Genomic DNA, 22,007 nt, shown 5'->3' with positions numbered 1-22,007 from the left:
AAATAATTTACCCTTACAAATAGCTGTTTGTTTACGACAAACCAAAATTTCAAATTATTTCTTCGCTAAATTACTTCTTAAGTGATTATGAATTTTAATTAAGTGTATGGAATGCATTAATTAAAATTTATACTTTGCAGTCCACCAGTGGTCGGATGTATAAGACCGCTGAAGAGTGATAAGTTGAACGGGATTTGTATTCAAGGAAATGGATTGGCTGCATAGGCAATTTCGTGTTGTTTCTTATCTCTAATGTGAATGGGAGCTAGTTTCCTTTAGAAAATCTTCCATGAAGGCATCCGTCTTTGAGCAGAGAGCTGTTGTGTGTTTTGTCTTAATTAAATCAACCATCAACTATATTTATTTTATTATCTTAAAATATTTATTAAATGTTTGATAATAATATAGATTAGAAAGATGAATGAGTTTTTCGCGATAGAAACGACAATTCTGGAAATGTTTCTTTTCCCAGCTTTTATGCATGAAGAAAACATGTCACTTTTAAAAGGTAAACTCTAAACAACCCAAGAAAGAAATTACTACACTGATCTTGTTAGATTAAAGTGTGGCTTAAGCCAAACGTAAATTCCAAACATGTCGCTTGCCTCCTTACCCACGGATACTAATAAATAATTCATTAAAACCGAACAGTTATAACACCAGTGCTTCATTGAAACAGTTTAGTATGAGAGATGAAATACCATCAAATGCAAACAAGCCACAATAGTTAAATTATGCGAAAATGTGCAGTGAATGGGTTTGAAAGGTGACTGCAATTAAGTTAGACCTGGAGAACGAACCCGACTGAAACAAACTCTCAAAAGAATCAGATATTTAATGGGTACACACTAAATGTACTAGAAAATTAATAAATTGACTAATGTTTAATAAAGAGGAAAAGAGAAAGAATATACCATATAAGTGCTATTAAGTGAAGTACTTTATTAATTCCTTCAACTCTGAAGGGACGCGATAAAGACCCATTACATTTTAAGTAGGCTGATTGTGACACTAATAATGATGCTAATGATCAATAAATCTTTCGGAAATGCTTCACAAACTGAAGGATGAAACGTGCTATCAAATTTAACACTCAAATTTAGAGCGGCGAATGCTCGAGCGATGCCTCAGGGAAGAACATTTTTATTTGTCTTTTACTCTCTACTTCTTTTCTTGAAGAAAAATTAGATATAAGGGTGGATGAAAACTGATGAAATTATTAAGGTATCAAAGCATTAAGGTATCAAACTAGAAAGATCAGATTTTATATCTAGTTTTCCCTATATATGTCTATGCATGTTACGTGCCGGAGAAACTTGTGTAGGACTTTTAGAAATTTCTCAATGAAGCTAAAAATACTAAATCAACAAAAACTTTCGTTACCTCCTCCGCTTTTTCACGCGCACTGCACGGGGTGGAAAAAGGCGTGAAATTAATTTGTTTAAGATATTTTTCATCTCAATTGAAGAGTTGCGATAGGAGAAAAAACAGCGGACGCGAAAATATTTTTCCTGAATAGTAACTTGACTTTTTTTTTTCCTTCTGTTTATTGGACCTCGGAGGGTTTTTCGCCGCCTTTGAGTTCGTTATCGAGGCAAAACAACCACTGAATGGGGGATGCACCTAACTCACGAGGTAACCGGTAGAGGGCCCACCTGTCTGGGCGTTGCAGGCAAAATGAAAAGCGTCGTTGCTCTACAGGTTCTTAATCGGAATTCTCAGTCGGCAGTCTCGGCAACCCCACCGAACTATTGGTCTCTGCTTGTCTCAAGCCGGTGCTCATGATGGACAGACGACCCGATTCGTGTGCGCGTCTTTTTTCAGAAGTCGGCCGCGCTTTCGAGTTGCTTCTATGAGATTGAATTCTGTAAAAAGTCAGGTCACGAAGACTATTTCTGCGAAGGAAAACTTTTCGCTTGACGGAGCAAACAATAAAAGGGAGGTCGGACGACCCATCGAAGGAGCCCGCAAAAGAATAGATCCCTCTCCGAAGAGGTAAGAACTTGTTGATTGTTACTGTAGCTATTTCAGCTTCTAAGAGAGTGAATTTCATCTCAAACATCATAACAAGGTTAAGAAACGGGTGCTGCTGAACACTTTCTACAGGACAGTTGCGAGATATTAAAAACGGAAGAGCAGCACCCATCAAAAATTCAATTTTAATGTTTTAAGCATTTTAATTTTGATAACTACACTGTTGGAATTTAATAAATTTCTCATCTTTCGTTTGTAACACATCTTCGAAGTCTTGTTACAAAACTGCGATTAAAATTTTGCGGAAGAAAGAGAAAAGAGCGTGGAGATTCTCACGCATATGAAAATTGTGTTTTAAACTGAAACAAACATTTTAAAAAGCTGTATTTAATTTGCGCAACAAATAAAACAACACATCTTTAAGAAAATTCAGCGCTCGAGATCTTTATAACATTGTTCTACTGACTGCGCGAGATTAAAAATACAATGTCTACTTAAAGGATTTTTTTGAAAAAGTTGCGCTTTTCGCGTGATATGTTTTTAATAATTCTGACAACCATGCTGTGGTTTGAAATATTTTAAATGTATCGCTCCGATAAAAGTTCTTATTTTCAGATATATGCTTGCATAATCTATCAGAAAACTTAAGCAACTTTTATCAACTGTTTTTCTAAACTGAAAATGATTCATAAATTAAAGATATTAGTTTTAGGCACGGAATTTAATAAACTAACTGAAAGGAAAGAAAGAAAAGGAGATAAAGAGCATGAAACACCTTATTCATAAACAAAAAGATTTAAAATGTAATTTTTTATAGAGTTAATATAAATAAACGATGAGCATGTATTTTGAGGCTGATAACTATTTTGTTTATTGTTTTATTTATTATTTAGGTAACACAGCAAAAACAACATTTTCTCAGTACATATCATCTGCTTTATGGAAATATTAATTTTCGGATTGAATTTAAATATTCATTTCAGAAAGTGTCTGAATTAAAATAACGTATTATGTTTACTAGAATATACAGAAACAAACAAAAAAAAATCGAGTCAGCTTAGTTTTTCATTAGAAAACTTCTAATAAGGGATATTTTCATTTGTTGGCTGTTAGCTTTCAGATGTCTAGATTATAATGTTAGTTTCGTACTGCATATCAAACTATCAGAAATGCTTATATTATTTGAATATAAGAGAAAATGCATTTATCTTAATAAATAAAAATCGAAATAACCTTACCTTATAAATAATTACTTTAAAAGCACAATTTTACATTTTAGCAGATTCTAAAATAAAGAATAGGAAAAAGATATTTCCGGAGAAATAAAGCAATCAGTTTTCGAAAGTTTGTTTCAGAATTCTAAATTGTAAAATGAAAAAATATATATAAATTTTAAATACCCCATAAATGAATCATTACATTTTTGTGCATCACAGCCTGAGATAATTAATTTTGAGTTAAGAAACACAGCTTTCGATAAAGCGAGTAAATATCGATAAAAATATCGATAAAACGAGTATTAAAATATTACAAGTTGAAATACATTTCTATGATGAAATAGGAAAAACCTTCTGAAAGGCAGTAGATGACCAACAGAGTATTTTATTTTATTGCAGTTTAGGTCTCTAGGACTTGGCACTTTATACGATCTAAAAATCCCAAGTCAATTGGATTTACTGTCTCTATGTAATCCAATTCAGAATCAAAAAATATGTCAAAGTGAATTTATTTTAGTTACTTCTTTTTGTTTGTTTGTTAAAGAAGCAATAAAATGTTAAATAGTAAAATATTTTGGATAATCTATTTAACCGATTATGGCAGAAATACTACACTGAAACCAAATTAATAAATTGTATTTGTGTGTATTTACTTAAGACAATACATTTATGATAATGTAAACACGTAATTATAATTTTGCGTAATCTCTAAATTTTATTTCAGATCTGTTAATCGAAAATTCCTGAAGAAATACGTAAAATTGTATCAGTATATCGCATTTTTCTCTTACATCCAATAATCATAGTTAACTAATGAGTGCAAGTTGATTTTTTGTGAGATTTAAATTGTGCTCTGAATTTCTTTTACTTTAAGCAATATATTAAAACATTAGAAGATAATTTTAGTTCGCATCCTTTAATCGCACCTCAGCGGATACGTAAAAAGTTTCATAATGATCTACATTTTACCTACTTTTATAAAAACATGGTCATCTAACAATTTTAAGTTATTTTTTCAGCTGTGATATGTTCAGAATCTATATTTTTATTTTAAGCAACGTATTAAAGCGCAAATTAAGTTTCTCAACATGCCAAATGATTGTGCAAACGAACTTGAATTGTATTTCGAAGCAAAAACCGCATGAGAGAAGCACAAGTGAGACCACAAAAGATGAGAACATGAAATGTTTAAAAATGAACACTCTAGGTAATATGAAAGTACAGTGAAAAAAATTAAATGGACAGAAAAATAAAAGATTGAAATTTGCTGTCTGCAATGAAATCCTACGGAATATAACTTTAGACACAAGTTTTATATTGTTTTATTTCAAATTACTATTTTATTAAAATTTCGGTATCGAAATTAACGTAATAAACATATGCACAAAGTAATCAACTGACTATCATACGATATTTTCAAAACACACGATATTTGCATAAAAATTTATAATTTCAATCAATATTTGAAACAAATGATTTTAAAACAAAATTAACAAATAAAACCGGGTTGAGAGAGAACAGGACATTTCTAAAAGCTATTACTGTTAACAAATAATTGAAAATAATATGTTACTTAAGTTTCATGTGCAATATATTTTATAAACTTGTGCAGCATCCTTAGAGTTCTTTTTCCCAAACTGGGTTGATTCATATTATATTTGCTTATTAACAATGTGAGAAAATATGTAAATGTATTTTGGGATGTTATACTTATAACAGTCTCATCAGATGTTTTGTTTATCGTCAGACTTTTTGTATTTACATGCTTTCTTTTTTGTAACAGCTCCCGCAATAACATTTTACGAACTTCTTAAAACCTACTTTATATTCGTAGGTTTTTTTAATATCATGCTTCACGTGGATGAGTCGGTACACTGAAGCAAATAAAATTCAAATCTTATTTTGGTCAATATCCCGGGTTACAGACACGGATATCAGGTGGCTCCTAAACTTGTTATTTCTCTTTTGGAATTGTATCAGTGGATTCCAAAGAGACTGTTTAATTCCTAAAGTGTCCAAAAAATACAAAAACCTGTATTCAAAGCTTGTTATATGTAGAAAAATTTTGAACTGAAACATGTAATATTAAGCCTTTGTTTCAACTTCAATGATTTCCTTTGATAAAATTTAAATGTGTGTACTAAAATTCAACTGAGAGTACTAATATCGATTTTCATGCGACAGAGGGGAACAGTAAATAGAGGAACACTGAAGCCGCTTTATATATACCCAACACCACAACTAAAAATTAAATCTGAATTTCTCAATATACGAAGATCACTGCTTTCTCTGTAAAGTTAAAGATAGCAATATATGAACTAAGAAACATTAATTTAAATAGCACAATCTCAATAAAACGCTTTATCCGTAAAGTGATCTTATAAGTTCTATGTATTTGACTATATTACACCTTTTCAATTCGAAAAAGATTTCTTTGCATTTTTAATTCAATTATGCGATTGAAAAATAAAAAATAAAATTTGTATGATTTGGATATCAAGTTTCTTAACTTCTGCATTTACTCGTTTATGAATTAAGCCCAAAACAGTGTATCTATATTGGTTTTCTTTATATATTGCAGACCTTAAATACCATCCTGTCTTTACTAAGATGCATTCTATTCAGTCAATGAAATGCTTCGAACTATATAATGCCATGAAACAGATTTTCTAGATGAAAGTTTCTGACTTTCAAGTGGGTGACTTTTAAAATTCCTTTTGGTTCTGCAAATTATTTCAATAGCTATAGAACGGAGAATCATTATGATCCCATAAGGAACCAGTGTCCCATAAGGACAATTGCTCAAGCAACTCAAATTGTTCAGTCTAAGACATTTTAAGCCTCTGTACAAACAAAACATGATCTCCAGGATAGGCATATGGGTATATTCGATTGTGGGTTTTGCAGTCTAGTTTAAATCCTGAATCTTAAAAAATAACATGCTTATCCAGCAAAGCTGAGACAAACCGTAGGCGGATTTGCATTTCCCAATACCTCCTCCTTATATTATATAATTATGCTGTGTAAGTGACTGAAAATAGTTTACAGCGGAGTTGGTTGTTAAATATAACTGTTTCATATTTAGAAATATGCAGAATGTTGCTAAAAGTAGTTTTTTGCCTTTAAACGATTTCAAATTCTTTCTACCATTAAATGTGAGCTGAGTTTAGTAGTATAATTTAATAAAAATTGTCGCTTTTACGTTCTTTAGTTAATTGGACAGAAACATGTCTTATATTTTGAGGAATCGGTTTGCTAACGAATTGGAATCATTTAATCCAAAGTGTGTTATCGTGAGAAGTAAGATGTATGTATGCTCTTGCTAGTAGAATGTAAAACATCAAATAGTTTTTTAAGCAAAAGAAAAAAAAGGAAGAATTTAGTGTTTGCTTCTTTAACGAGGTGATTTTACAGTACATTAACCTCCTAAATACTGCTGAAATTATACACAGATTTTTTTTATCTAATGGAAGGGAGGTAACTTAATAAACATGGTTAGAGAGGCTAAGATTCAAACTTGTGGATTTCCACGAAATTTAAATTCAAATCCCCGGTGAAACTGAATATTTATAAGGTGCGAAGTGTTTCCTTTTCAACATTACGTCGTGGATTACTATTTAATTTTAGCAAACTATTCCATGCGCAAATTTGAATAAATGACAGATTTATTAAACCACTGTTTCATTAAGTCACGAATAAATATTTTTGCTTTCTAATATTTGCTCGATTAAGCATATAAACTTATTACGAAGTAAGCAAATTCACTATCATTCACAAATTTATTAAGAAAGTGATATTTTTCTTTCAAATAGGATACTCCAAGGGAAACTAAAACATATTCACGTTACACAGAGAAGAAATTATGACAACCGCAGGCTGGCATTCCGCTTACCATATATCGAACACAAGAAGAACTGCGCGAGTTCTATAACTCAGCCACTAGTGAGACACAACTGATGGAAATTTTTCTTTATTATTCTCAACGCTGAATTAAGGAAAAAGTGCGGTTTGCTGTTATGCTCTGATTCATCGAATAACATTAAAATTTTATGTAAAAACAATTTTAAATATTTTGTTAAATTGATAAGTCCGACAAGTAAGGTAGGCAATTTGTTATGATAAAGCATATACATATGAGACATTTCTATTTTTTGCTGTGATGCTGTCAAGGAGAACTTTCTAAAAAGACTTCTCTCATCTTTGTTATATGAAAAAAGAGGGAACTGGGAATTAGAAGTGAATGCAGCATGTTTGGACACAGATGAACGTGTGCAAAATTTCCAAGGATTAATGAGTTTACTAACTTGGCAGTTGATGAAATAATCAGAATATATATATTCATAACACTGATGATGACAAACTGAATACGGTATAACATTTGTGTATTAACTTGAATGTTTGCGGAGTATACAGTAAAAAACATTATATTTTAGAAATATTGTACTAAATGTGATATAAAAGCTTAGCGTTATCAGCGTATAATGCATATTAAAGAAGCAAACATCGTAACACTATAGCAGATTCAATACAAATAAGGGTGTGGTGTATTTAATTATGGCAAAGCACACTAGGGCTATCTGCCTAAGGGGAGGGATGCCTTTCGTGGAGGACTTTCTAAGGGAAACTGGCTCGTATACACGTTACACATGGGGAAAACCACGAAAACGCCCATGCAGCCAGCCCGTTCGCGGGATTCGAACCTCGGACCGAACTACCAGTGTTCAGCGTCTTTACCGCTCGGCCGCTGGTGGGCCCCAATACAAATAAGAAACGAAAAATGCGAAAAATGGAAGGATGGCCTTATCAAGTGATTTGGGAGAACTTCAAAAACAAGTCTGAAGCGTTAGAAGAGTATCTGATTTCAGACAACAGATACAGTCGATGAAAGCTAATATTAAATTTTAAACAAACTTTTATTATTTGTTTTCATGAAACATTATTCTCTTAAGGAAAACAAATCCAAATAGAATGATGAAAATACAAAATTATACAAATCAAATTTCATAAAAGTTTACGTATCTTATACATTTAAATGTACACAGATGATGAAATATGTTAAAAAGTATATTTTAAAATAAATGCAATAATTCTTAAAAAGAATATTTCGTAGAAAAGTAAACGCCAGTTTTTAAGAATTCTATAAGATGGATTTGAATGAATTGTTTTGAATTTACATAAATCTTAAAATGTTACAGGTGAATTTAGTTCAACGATGCGATTTGTGATGGCAAAATGAGTTGAAAAGGAAGTTTTGTTTGCTGGTTGCAATAATAAATTTTACGATAACAATGATAAGTTTATAAGGTATTTTCTACCTCCTTTCCGCAGGCCTTCCTAGTGTACCTGGAAGCACGCTCGACGAGTATTTGAAAGGTCCGGCTTTCGAATCCTAGAGAGGGCATTGCGAAATTCTAGAGTTTTCTGACGTCGGAAAATTTGGAAAGATTCTAAAAGTTTACTTCCTTAATATCTCACGCATTTAATGTTTTAAAGTTCCTGCCTTCGTTGGAGACTCTAGTAGAAAAATTACATAGTTAATTAATTTATTTTCTAACAATCACAAGAAGTGTTACATCTGTAGCATAATAAAGTGTCGAAAAGAGAAGTTTTTCTAGGCGCTAATTTTATTTTCTTTCAGCTTTTGAGTTACATTAATGGGAATTCATTTTAAGTGCCGTATTCCCAATGTGAATTTAATTTTAGTCTGATTTGTATGCCCTATTATGTAAGCCAATAACTACTTCGGAAGGCAGAGATAATGGTATCGAAATCTGGTAACTGTAAATGCAGTTTAAGCTCACTTTAATTTTAAGTAATTTTTCTGCCCGTTGTAAAATCCTTTCGAAGATCCTGTATTTGTACTTTTTAGAGTTTTTGTTAGATCTATGCATTAAAATACGGCCATTAAACTTCATATAAATAATTCTTCTTTTTCAGGAAAACGAGATCCAGTTTTCGGTTTTCTAGGCCTGATTTCGTCGGGTTTCTGTTCTCCTGGGAACTAAAAAAGTAAAACGATCTGGAGACAGTTTCTAGGAAAATTTAAGTTGCTTAAAAGTTTCTTTTAAAATTTCTCTAGAGTTATATTTATAGTAACCAAAATAACATGCATTCTCAGAATAATCTGCTTCGTAATAAAAGCCGTTTGATTCTTGAAATGCCTTCGGGCTTTTTTGCTTGAAATTGCGTCCAAAGAGAGATTCTGGTTTTTGAACTATGTCTGGCATTAAATCTGTTAAAGACGGTGGTAGGATTCGAAAGATATGTTATTGCAATAATTTTAGTTTCTCTTTTAGTAAATTATCGAGTGTAGCACTTTTCAATGAGAAGGATAGTGCAGAAGTTACTGAACTTTCTAGTTGTGTCATATGAAGCAAAAGCAGAATTTGTGTTGATTATTGAAAAACTGAAATTATAATATTTATAAATATAAGTTTAGGGTAGAAATATGTTAATGTATCTTACAGTCAGCATAGAGTTTTAGAGCTGACAGAACAATACTATTTGAATTATATTCACTTTGTACTGCTCTTTTTAAACTGAGTTAACTTTAGCTTAATTAATTAGAAACTAGTGTTGATCATGTATAGTTTTGATTGTTAAATGTGAAATGTATGCACTTAGTTTTTTCTTTAAGCTAATAAGAGTAGATTCCAAACTGAGATCCTTATGACTCATTCAAAATATTTAAAAGTTTATTGCATTCAACAAAGAAAGCCCACGAGGGACTAAACGCTTGTAATTTAATTAGGTGTTCAAATCTCAGAAAAACGATTGACTGCTTGAGCGTTTCGTGGTTTTTCTGTTGTGTAACATGCATACAAACTAGCTTCCGTAAGAATATATTCCACAAAAGCATCTCTTCTTCTCTTTACGCAGGTAACCCAAATGGACTTTGCCTTAATCTAATGAACTGTGTGCAGCAAAGAGCTCTGAAGACAAGGAAAAATACCTGAACTGTTAGCTGTACTTTATATTGTGCAATAGTCAGTCAACTAATAATTTAATTTGACATTTAAAATGAAAAGGTTGTGTAAATAATTGCGTTTGTATCTCTGAACTCTGAAGGCTTTGAAAAGCATAAATCATTTGAAGAAATTGTAGTATGTTCTTGTGAAGGAAGACAAAAAGGTAAAATGGTTGCATATTTTAGAAAGGAAAAAAATCTTTTCAAAAACAAATTACCAGGAACTTGTTCTTGTAGGTAGACTCAAACAGACTCATCGTTTTATTTCCAAAGGATTGATTGTATACATTTACAAAAACTGCTTTACATGTCGAGGAGTACGAGGTAAATTTTAGTCTTTTCTCACCTGCCTTTGTAATGTAAAAACCCCATAGCTAAACCACATAATATTAAAATATAATAAAATAAACAGTATAAAAATTGAAAATAAAATTTGATTTAACTTATGATAAAATAAATTTGATTTAAGACACATCTCCAACTAATTTTACTTTTCACAGTCAACGGATGATTAACTTCTGAATCCCATGACGATGGCAAACAACATAGACGATGCATAAAATTAAACTAAAGGATAAAAGTAAGTAGAAAAGCATAAAAGTAAACTAAAGTATAAAAGTAAGTCATAAAGCATCACAGTAAACTAGTAGTTAAAGCATAAAAGTAAACAAAAAGTTAAACTTGTGCAATCCCAAACTTTCCCTTAGAGTTACAGTGTTTAAAGCTTATTTTTGAATCTACAGTTGCATTTATTTGACGGAGTTAAACAGACATCTTCCAAAATAATGCGTTTAGTTGCTCGTGATTTAATAAAATCTTTTCCTGCTCCTCTTTTGAACTACGGAAAGGAATCTTTTACAAGCGGTTTATTTATTGCAAAGGTGGAAGTAGGTCTAAATGGATGCTCTGTGTTTTTAGGAATTATTATAGCAAAATACTTTGTTTTGATTGCAAATGCAAGTAGCATCTTAACCAGAAAGATTAAATTTTATAAAAAGCGTAATATTTTGTGATTTTTTTCACAAATTATTTAGGATATAATATGTAAGCATATGTGAGTATCTGCTTACATATTAGTTTACAAACGCAATATATGTAAATAATAATTATTAAAGAAAAATATAATCTGTTATGTAGTAAATTGATATGCACCTATTATATTTAGTTTCATAAATTACCTAATGTTTAAGTAAATAATTGCAATAGCAAGGAGGAAACCAGCTCTTTATCACTGATTATCAGATAGGATCCTCATGTGCTACCAGTTGAAAACATTTATTTTTATGAATTTTTAACATTTTTGGGACTTAAATTACTGGAAAAATTTCCTTGGAAAGAGAAAATTGTGTATTTGAGAATTCGTGTAAATATGTTAATCTATCGAGCGTTTCTCTAATACATCTGATTCTGCCAGGAGGGTAGTGGCTATGATCTAGCGAATGTTGGTAATTAAGCATGGGTTTCATTTAGAGGCTGAATGGACGGATTGCATGGAGTTTTGAGTTTTTCCCCACGTGCAAGATGTACGACTCAGTGTCGAAATCCCGATTGAAACGGGACAGTAAAGTCCTTTAAAATTAATCCATATATAACTTGCTATAATATTAAATTGTTAACCTGTACTAATCTTTCGATATCAGAAGTGACGTTTCTTTCTCTCAACAGATGGTACCTTTGAAAATAACGGCATAATCAATTATGCAATAATTCTCGTGGCTTGATAGTAAATGCTTTTTATATATAAAATGGATATGAAAAAAGTATTTTATTTTCGGACTTAAAACATTTTGGGATTCACATGGTTACCTTTCCGAAGAAAACATTCCTATATCATTTACAAAAAATGCTTCCTTATTGCGGTTTCAACTGTGGCAAGCAATTAACCCTGTAAAAATCCTTTTGTGTATTGACTTTTCTGTTTAGAAAAAATAATATCTTGATTTAAAGATGAAACGAGTATAAAATAAACTAATTTGATAAATTAGAAACGTCTTGTTGCATTGACGCCTTCGTAGCCGATAAATCGTTTTCTTTAAAAAATAACATGACTGCTGTAGCGTACAGATAAAATTCCAACAACAGGATCCTATGATGATAGGGTGGGAGTTCTAGTATCTTGTTTGAAAATGAAAGAGTTTGCTCCCTGTCTGTTGCCATTCTTAGGCGTAAGGTTTCCTTACGATGATTTTACATGGTTGAATGTTTTAACTTCACCAATCGCCTACAGAACCGTTTAAAAAGTTTTATGTTGTAGAGATATAGCTTTGCATCAAAATCAGTATATTTGGTGTTATTGGAGAAAGTATTCAGGAAACTAACGATTCCATTTAGTAGAGTCATTAAGTTTTCTTTGAAGCAATAGAGGTGAAAAATATACAGTGCTCTCGCCAGGACTAGCACCCTAGAATCGAGATGTTTCTAATTACACCATAAAGGAATGCGCAAGCAAAAAAGAAAATACTTTATATATTCCTCTTTTTTAAACGGAGACCTGGGGTTAGAAGACCCTATTGCCAAATCATGCTGGTGACGAATTATCCCCCACTACCTTAGTTCGGGCACCACTTGTCGAATCTCTAGTTTTTTTTTTTTGAAGCAGGAGAGGTGAAAAATGTGCAATACTCTTGCCGGGACTCGAACCCTGGACCTCTCGAATACTCACCGAGTAAGCTTCCAATTACACCACGAAGGCATGTGGAAAGGAGAGAGAAAATACCTTTTAACTTTTATATAATTTAGAGCTGGGTTTACGCGGTTACATATATTTCAGATAATTTCACTTAATGTCCTAAAACATAATAAGAAAACGCATAAAGCGTATAAGCTTCTGATTTTAAATAATTTGGTGCCGATGTTTTGTAACATAGCATTTTCATGCGCAAAAGGAAAAGTATGCAGACGGGAAAGATGACAACATAAAATCATCTGGAACTACGTTAAATAAATTCTTTATTTAACGTAGTTCCAGATGTTTATTTATAGATTTTTATATCAATTCGTAGGATCAAAGAAGTGCGCATGTCAGGCATAGAATTTATGTGAAGGGAAGGAAGACATTAAAATAGATGAATTTCAGAAAGTAGGAATGTTTAGGTACCGATATGAAAATGTTTAGTTCAGTTATATAAATTATGACATATGCAGTAAGGAAAATAATTAGTCATATATAGAATAAGCTAAAATACCAGCATTTAAGTTTTCACCGAAAACATTGCATGGTAATTAACATGTTATATCTATAGGTAGTTTTAATGTAATGCTTTTACTTTAAAGCTTAAAATAGTTTCCCTCTTAAAATAGCACTGCGATTCTACTGATTTGGAATACAACTACAGTGAATTACTTTTCTTACTGAATCGTAAATCTATCGAGAAAAGGTAATGCAGATTTTTTTGTCTAATGACTTCTAAGACTAATTTCTTCACAACCTAGTATTTTATTGACTAGTCTTTAGTTTAATAAAACTAAATGACTATTTTTAACCCTGAGTAATTCAGAAAAAATATTTTAGATTTTTGCTCTGGGAGAAGCAAAAAGTAGTTTTTTTCCTGTAATGAAGACAGCAAAAATTAAGCAAGCAAAAGAAGATAGTTTTGAAAATAGCTTGAATCTTTATTGATAACAATTAGCGGAACGGTTTCCAGAAGATTCAACGCATTTAGAAAGGCATTTAAGGTGTAATTTTTTTCTACTCTCATTCAAGATTTCAGAAAGTTTCTGTTATTTTTTCAAGAAACGTAATTTGACTCATAAATTTATGTGAGTGTTTATAGTCCCAAACATATCATTTTATGATGAGATTTTTCGCTTCTGATGTATTTGTATATTTCTCGTTTCGACATGCGAGTTTAAAGACTTAAATGCTTGCAATATAATCTTTTTCGAGAATAATCGTAGGCAGATAGCCCTCGTGTGCTTTGCCATAATTAAATACACCAACACCACACACCGAGAATATTCGTTTTACGTTTTAGGTGTACTTTTAATAAAATAATCGATTTGCTTCGAGAAAGAGACATGAATTAATCTGAATGACCTAGCATTTTTCCTTTAGTGCCTTATTCAAAGCACTAAAGGAAAAATTCTTTAGGATCCAAGGATATGAAATTGCACTTTATTTGAACAGAACGCAAACTGAGCTTCCAGCAGATTATCTCCCCATCAATAAATACTCATTAATGTTCGAAGTGATCCACGAATGGGAGATATTCGGAATGGTTTGGGATATCAGTGCTATGATCGCATCTCTCAACGTCACTCAGATTTTGGGCACTAATTCTGCTCAGGAAATCTATGATGATAATCAAATGCAGAGGCTCATTTCACATCTTTGGATCGAATATTTAAAGCGCATCGTGATCACAGTCCATATGTCAGCCATATTTCAGGTGTCGAGTTGTACGTACTAGAGTGGCAAGCAGCTAATACAGCAAAACAAATGTTTGCAGTTACCCAAATTAAATTTTATAGAAAGCCTTCGCATTCTCAGTATGCATCAATGTAATTTGTAATTTCTTCCACGATTCAGATTTCTGGTGGAATGGTCCGGATGCGTCTAGAATGTATTGACTTTTTTCATGCAGAAGTCAAGTAAAAGCTAGTTTTGCTTAGAAATCACATTTTTTAAGTATTTATTCTTCCTCAAGCAATACTTGAACGACTAAATTATCTAAATTTCAGATAAATATCTTATGCTGTCTACTGAGTACAATACTCGATGCTCTAACGCATCGGATATCAAACTGTGGTAAGCTTTGGAGTACGTCCAACTGCGCAAGAGAAGAAGAAATTAGCAAATTGATAAGAGGATGAAATGTAGCGGAGAAATTTCGTGATGACTGGAGAAGACATTTTTTAGACTACCTGAACAATGCATTTATCATTATTCCAACTGTCATCTTCTTTTCGAAAATAATTATATACCTAAATTCATTAGGTTATATTCTTTCGATAGTTTTAAAGTGTCTGACATAATATCATATTGCAACACTTTAAGTGCACATCAACGATCGTTTCCCGTTTCTCTTCATTATCAACCCCAAGCAATCAACAAGTTTGCCGATATTTAAACCCAGGCAGAACTACCAACAGCGTTTCTAATCACGGGGAAATTGGAAATCTTATTAAAGACTTCATTTGCATCACTAATCTTAATTAGTCTGGTTGGTAACAAAATTTAGAGTTTTCCTGATAACATTAGTTGAGGATATTTTAATTATTCCTTGTTTATCAATCCTGATAAAAAGCTGCTCAATTACATATCGATTTGTTAAAAGATAAACTAAGTTTCAAGAGCTGATGGCTAAGAAACATATGAAATTACTGCTGGGAATCTAAAATTTCTTCGCTTATTCCCATAAAATGCATGGTCATTGGCACATCTCACCATTCAGGGTTCATCAGGGGTGTGTATTAAGTGTTGTATTTCTGTGAATTATTTATCATGAGGCTCTTTCCAACAATTCAGGAAAGCCGTTTGTATTCAAAATATGTTTTGATAAGAAGAATCAGAAAAGACTTCTAAGCGAAAGAAACTCCAAAGAAAAATTCGGGCAAAAGTTTCTTCTTTTTCGCCTTTCAACGTGAAGAGTTTTGAAGTGTTATGGAAAAATCAGCTTAATAGTGGAAAGAGAATAAATTTCTTCTCAAAAATAATTGCTATTAGTGAGAAGCAATAATATCAGTTGGATGTTACCTCTTTATCCTGTGATGAAAAATCTCCCAAGCACGACTGCCTAATCACGATATACATAAGCAACACGTCTATAAACTGAAGTCCATATAACATTTTGCTGTGCGGTTGGATCAGGTTACTTACTAAACAAATATGCATTAACGTGACTTTCAAAGGAAAGGAATTTGCTCGTTTGTATGAAATTAAACATGAAACTCGTATGTTTTTCGCTGAAAGCAAGTTACTGAAGTTAAACTGGAATTAAATATTACTTTGATAAAACAACGTAATTTTCTATAAATAAATCTAGATTTGTAGCAGAAGAACTGCGGATGGACCACGTTAGTTCGTTTCTCTCTTAGAGTATCTTGTGAACATAAATGATATTATAACTAGTCTATTTTGCTTAAAGAGTATCTTCGGGGCTCAATTGGTAAAAACGTACAATCAAAAAACCCATATCCACTTCTACTAACGCTTGTAAAGTGATAAGTCTATTTCGATCGTATTCGTCTGATGTATGTGATTGCATGTTTAGTTACCAGTTCGAAGGTCATGATGGGTCGAAACCTGGCATAGCTGAGTTTTCCCATTTCATGCTTTGAAACACGTAAAGTCTCTATAAATGTGTTTAAAACAATTACTTACAATATATTTTATAAAAGTTTTTTCTAAAGCTCTAAATCGATATGCTGCCGTTTTGTATGCTTATATTTTTACTGTTTATCAAACCGTGCACATTATAAATACCGATTAACACTCCAATGTATCTAGCATTCTGTTTCCATTGTGCCACACTGCTGCCATAAAACTGAAATTTATTCCAGAGTTCTTGTAATTATGGTACACACTTGAAATGGGTTTATGCGAAAATCCAAATTTCCCCTCTGCATTGGAATTCTACTGCCCATCTCATGAGCTCCAATTATTAAACCGCGTTAGAATGACTTAAATCGTGATAATTTGCCATTTCCCTGCAGAAACAGCCCTAGAAACTTCCACAGATGTTTATTGCGTTATATCCACACTAGTGAACGCAACCAATGCGTTGGTAGCATTGCTATATATTTTGCATAGGCACGTTGCATACCAGATTTTACAGTATGTGTACGTTTCTACATGATCTACTGTAAACATGTGAGCAAACACGACTGACACAATGGGAGCCACACTTAATGTATGTAATAAATAAATAAATGAAATACTTAATGTATGTAATAAATAAATAAATAAATGGACACACGAATAGAGACATGAAAGTTTAGTTTACGTGTGTAATTATGAATTTATTATTTTATGTATTTAGTTTAACAATCGATCACTTGTGGGCTCGGGAAAAGAGCTTTGCAATTTAAAAAAAAATATCAAAATCCCTAAATAAGAATAAAATTTTAATTTTTTGCTTATGTCCGTAATTACTCTGGTTACAGATAGAAAAAGGAAAGTTTTTGTGTTTTATCAGCTAAATCTTTAGAGAGGCAGATTTATATTTATGTAAATATATATATATGTGTGTGTAATTTTAAGACTGTTGCTGTTGGATCTCTGTTACGATTTATAATACAGATGACTTGATCTTTTCTCCTTTAACAAATTATCAATTTTTATTGCACCATATTTAATGTTACAATAGAAGTTTTTCCAAATTATTTTTGTTAATATTGATTAGTTTAAAATCTGTAATTTTTAAAAATTCATTACCTAGCACATTTAAGGCTCAGAACAATACTCTGCTATTATATAGGTCGAATATACCATTTTATCATCTTAAAAGAGTTGTGACTCCAGTGTTACAGATTTTAAGAACTAACTTCTCTTTTTAATTTTTATTTCTTTTATACTTTTTTATCAAATTTTCATTTATTATTTTTAACATGTTGAATTGCTTCTGTCGTACATGTTTTGGGAACTCGGGCTCACTTCATTGAAAACTATAATTGTTATATTTTAAAGTTTTTTTTATGATTTTGATGCTATAATTTTTTAAAACAATTTTTAACCCGGCATGTGCGGTTTCAAAATTTACATATTCTTTAATTTGTTCATTTATTGGATTGCTTATATTTGCATTTTTTAACTCTTTTAAAAATAATATTTTTATGCCTTTTTAAATTTGCTTGTTTTTTGATGCTATAATTTTGCAAAAATAATTTTTATACTGCTTACTTTGGTCTGTAGGGGTTGGGTTGTTAAAGATACAGATTAGTTCGATTGTTTTTTTCTGAGATTATATTTTAAGTTTTAAACTTTAATTTGTGTCTTTTTTGTTTCAGAAACAGGTTGATTTTTTTTACTTTTTTCGTTGCACCAATTCCTTGATGTCGACGCGGCAAAAATTTTAAAATTCTTATTTTATTCTTGGTTTTCGCATGTTTTGCCCCTTTTTTCTTGCAGTCTTCCAGTGTGCTTCTGCTTTTCCCTTTTTGCATATGGTTTATTCCGAACTGAATATGAGATGAATTTTAAGCGTATTTCTTATTTTAATTTATCTTGCATTACTACTACCACTTGTTGCTACTTCTAGTGTGCAACTGGATTAGGTTTAAAACCGCGTTCTACTTTATATTTATTCATATATATATATATATATGCTTCAGCTATCTAGAGTTCTAGCCTAAAAGATCTTTGCCAGTGAAAAGTTCTGTGTCTGTTTATCTACTTGGCCATTCCACAAAATACAAGTTGCAAGCAGAGGATATTTTTATTGCTTCCCACGTTTTCAGGTATGCAATACTTAGATAATTGTCTTATTGCTTGTACCGAGATATTTCTAAATCATAGATAAAGTGGAGCACATTTTTTATTAAATGAGTTTCTTTCCATATTCGAACAAGCCACAGTTTCCTAACGCTTATGACAATCACACACAGCTCGTGTGCAAATTTTCTGGCTTTGGAAAAATATAAAAAGGTTTTTATTCGTACGATGAAATGCATATTTTTCTACCGTCCTGTTTACATCTCTAAAATTTAAATGCTACTTTCCAGTGATCCATCTTTTGGAGGCTTTTCACTGAAAAGAGAAATTCATGCGTTTGAATAATTTGCTGTTTCTACGAATTTCGTCAGGTTTTTTTATTTGGAAAAGCTTTGTTTTCTTTTATCAGGGTTTTATACGTATAAATTGCATTTCTTAGCTTTTGCACAGCCATATAGTAAATTATTTGTATTTTTCGGTTGCAAAAATGCATTTGCAAATTAAAAAATATTCGTATTTCAAGCATTACCAAGAAGGCACTGTGCTACCTAACCTGTGGAATAAGGGGAACACATCTGTATGTTCAATTAACAACAAAATAATCAGAAGTTATCTTTAGTTTCATTAAAGCGCCAAAGTGAAGATACTTATATCGGCAGGGAAATTAGGCACTTGATTTATAATGTGATAATTATTCTCATTGTAGAGCGTAATCCTTTATGTATAAAATTTATTTGTCTGTTAAATATACGAATATTAATTTTAAGATTAAAGATGCATATTTCAATGAAATTATCGATCATTTAAAAATTTTCTGCTTTCATTAGTTTCAGCTACAGATATTTTTAAGATGCATGAATATCGTTTTACCTAGCAAGAATTTAGCAAATGTGAAATGCATTTTAAAGTTTTCTTTTATATTAAATTTAGTATTGAAAAGAACTTATGATTTCATTTTCGAAATATCTGCGACTATTCCACGTAAAATTCCAAGAAATTTGCTTGCATGAACAGTATGCTTTAATAAAAAAAAATAATCAGAAATAATCAGAATTAAATATAAAAAACGAAAATTTGATTGTCATTTTTAATATGTTAGGTTTCTTCTTCCGTACATGTTTCGGGAACTCGGCCCACTTAATTGAAAATTATTATTCTTAGATTTTTAAGCGCTTTAGCATTTTTATGATTTTCATGCTATACCTTTTTTAAACAACTTTTAACCCAGCTTGTGTGGTTTCAAAATTAACACATGCTTTAATTTTTTCATGTATTGAACTGCTTATATTTGCTTTTCTTTTACTCTGCTAAAAATAATATTTTTATGCCTTTTTAAATTTATGTTTTGATGTTATGATTTTGCAAAAACATTTTTTACGCTACTTACTTTGGCCTGTAGGGGTTAGGTTGGCAAAGATACAGATTACATTGATTGCTTTTTTCTGAGCTTATATTAAGTTTTAAGCTTTAATTTGTGTCTTTATTGGTTCAGAAGCAGGTTGACTGCTTTATTTCTTTCGTTTCCTTTTCCTTCGCCGATTCCTTGATGTCTATGCAGCAAATATGATAAAATTCGTAATTCATTTTCTTTAAAAACGCTGATTTTAAAGTTTCCTTATATCTGACATATTTCAGACTGAAGTTAAAATAAAGTCTTTTCTCTCAGCATTTTATAGTATAACAAAACTGCATAGAATGCATCGAAATGCGTTTTGTCTTCGGCCTTTATCCTGTTATCAAATATCTCGGACAAGTTTAGTTCCTCTTTTTTGTTTTCTAGTATTGTAAAATCTTTCTTCGGGACGCAAAACGGAAATGTCGAATGTAGACGCTCCTCAAAATGAAAAGATCTTAATTTCTTCTTATCCATGGAGTGGCAAGGCCTCTTAAAAAGCTTGTCCATTAATAGTTTCTTATCCTTTCATGTGAAATAGTTCTGACTTACAAATGCCAAACTTTCAGACTTTTCTAACCTTTTTTTTCATTTCAAAGCAAAGAACAGTTGCTCGTTCAATGTTTTCGCATACTTTCATGTTTAAAACATATAATTTAATTTTCATACTATTTTAAACTAAATGGTTTTCTGCATAGTTAATGAAAATTTATTTTGACATCGTGAAAGCTGTTAAAAAAAGAGAACGAATAATATTTCAATCCAGTGTTTGCAGAATAACTGTATTAAACCATGGTGCAACAATTCTGCTGTTTAATTTTAAATTAATTATATTTATTTTTAGAAAAAGCTATGCTAAAGCATTTGATACATAACTGATTTAAGTTAGTAGATTTTTAAGTACTGAAATCAAATCTGCTTATTGGAGAACCCCTCTGAGTTATTTAAAATAACAGTCCTATTAGACACTTTATTAATATGAACGTCATCCGAGGATAATGAGAATAGCAATTCACAAAAGTCATTTCTGGGATCTTTTAACAGTAATTTTGGGTTTAAAAATAAAGAGCTGCACATTCAGTACTTATTCTAACCTAAAATATTTGCAATCCTTTCATATAAGGTTTATGATATAAGCCTGACCTTTATAAAAAATAATATTATAATAATCAACGTTCATATTTCTGCTTTTCTATCAAAAACACTCAAAACGTGGAAGAATACAAAATATTTTTACATTTTGATATTTACAAAAACAGTACTATAGTAAATTTCAATTTCAGTTTTATTATAATTTTGTAATTTCAATACTTTTCAAGCAACAAAATGGCCATAATTAGCATTAATATATTTTCCTGAGTTTCGTTTTTTCTTAATCAGTAAGAGGTGTTTTGAAACTTTTCATTTTAGAAAAGAGAATTATACCGTTACGGATTTTGTATTTAGTTAGATATTTTTACTAGAATTATAATTAAAATTGTTTATATCCCCGTGCATTGCAGCACGAGACTAATTTTAAGAGAAAGCTAGGCTGGAAAAGTAAAAATACAGGAGCACGCGCATTTAATAAACAGATATCTCGTAATTTATATTTAAATTGAATAAATGCAATTGTGTGCGAGCTGTAACTGTAATTCTACTCTTTTGCTTTCCAGAAACCTCGAGAAATTACGTGAAGGCTCTCGTGACTGATTAAAAAGCTTATAAAAGCCGGAGAAAAGCATCCTAGTTCAGTTGTTTACTTAGATGTTGATTGATTGTAGCAAATTCGCGATGAGATCAGATTAGTTTTCTTTGTGTTTTGGATTGCGTTCTATTTAACGTTAGTAGTTTAAAATTTAACTACTGTGTGATATTATTCTATAGTATGAATATATTTGAGGAACAATTCAGCATTTTGGTTTTATTTCTTGTGATAAGAATAAATTTTATTAACTTTTTAATCAGACTTGTGCAGTCAATTTATTACGAACCCGTACGGACGCAACAATGCATTTGGGCTTTTCTTTACTAATTTTTGTTTTTTTTTTCTTATTTATCCTTACTGATGTTCTAGCATGAGCACATTAAGATCTTCCCATTAAA

General features: G+C 31.3%; 1 protein-coding gene across 4 annotated transcripts in view; it reads left to right on the top strand.

Annotated features, from left to right (window-relative positions):
• The first annotated feature begins 1,710 nt into the window (after window positions 1–1,710).
• LOC118190773 (SCY1-like protein 2) overlaps window positions 1,711–22,007 on the top strand; it is a 934,165-nt gene continuing 913,868 nt past the window's right edge. For 2 of the 4 annotated variants that reach the window (XM_085809944.1, XM_085809942.1), the window contains exon 1: window positions 1,711–1,995. The gene's annotated coding sequence lies outside the window, so the exon portion shown is untranslated. The remainder of the gene's footprint in view (window positions 1,996–22,007) is intronic. The other 2 variants (XM_085809945.1, XM_085809943.1) reach the window with 1 other exon arrangement.

Source organism: Stegodyphus dumicola, chromosome X2, assembly GCF_044657685.1.
Source record: "Stegodyphus dumicola isolate Sdum_Otavi_A_Nest chromosome X2, ASM4465768v1".
Classification (NCBI taxonomy): domain Eukaryota; kingdom Metazoa; phylum Arthropoda; class Arachnida; order Araneae; family Eresidae; genus Stegodyphus; species Stegodyphus dumicola.
This window is presented reverse-complemented; position numbering and strand designations above follow the sequence as displayed.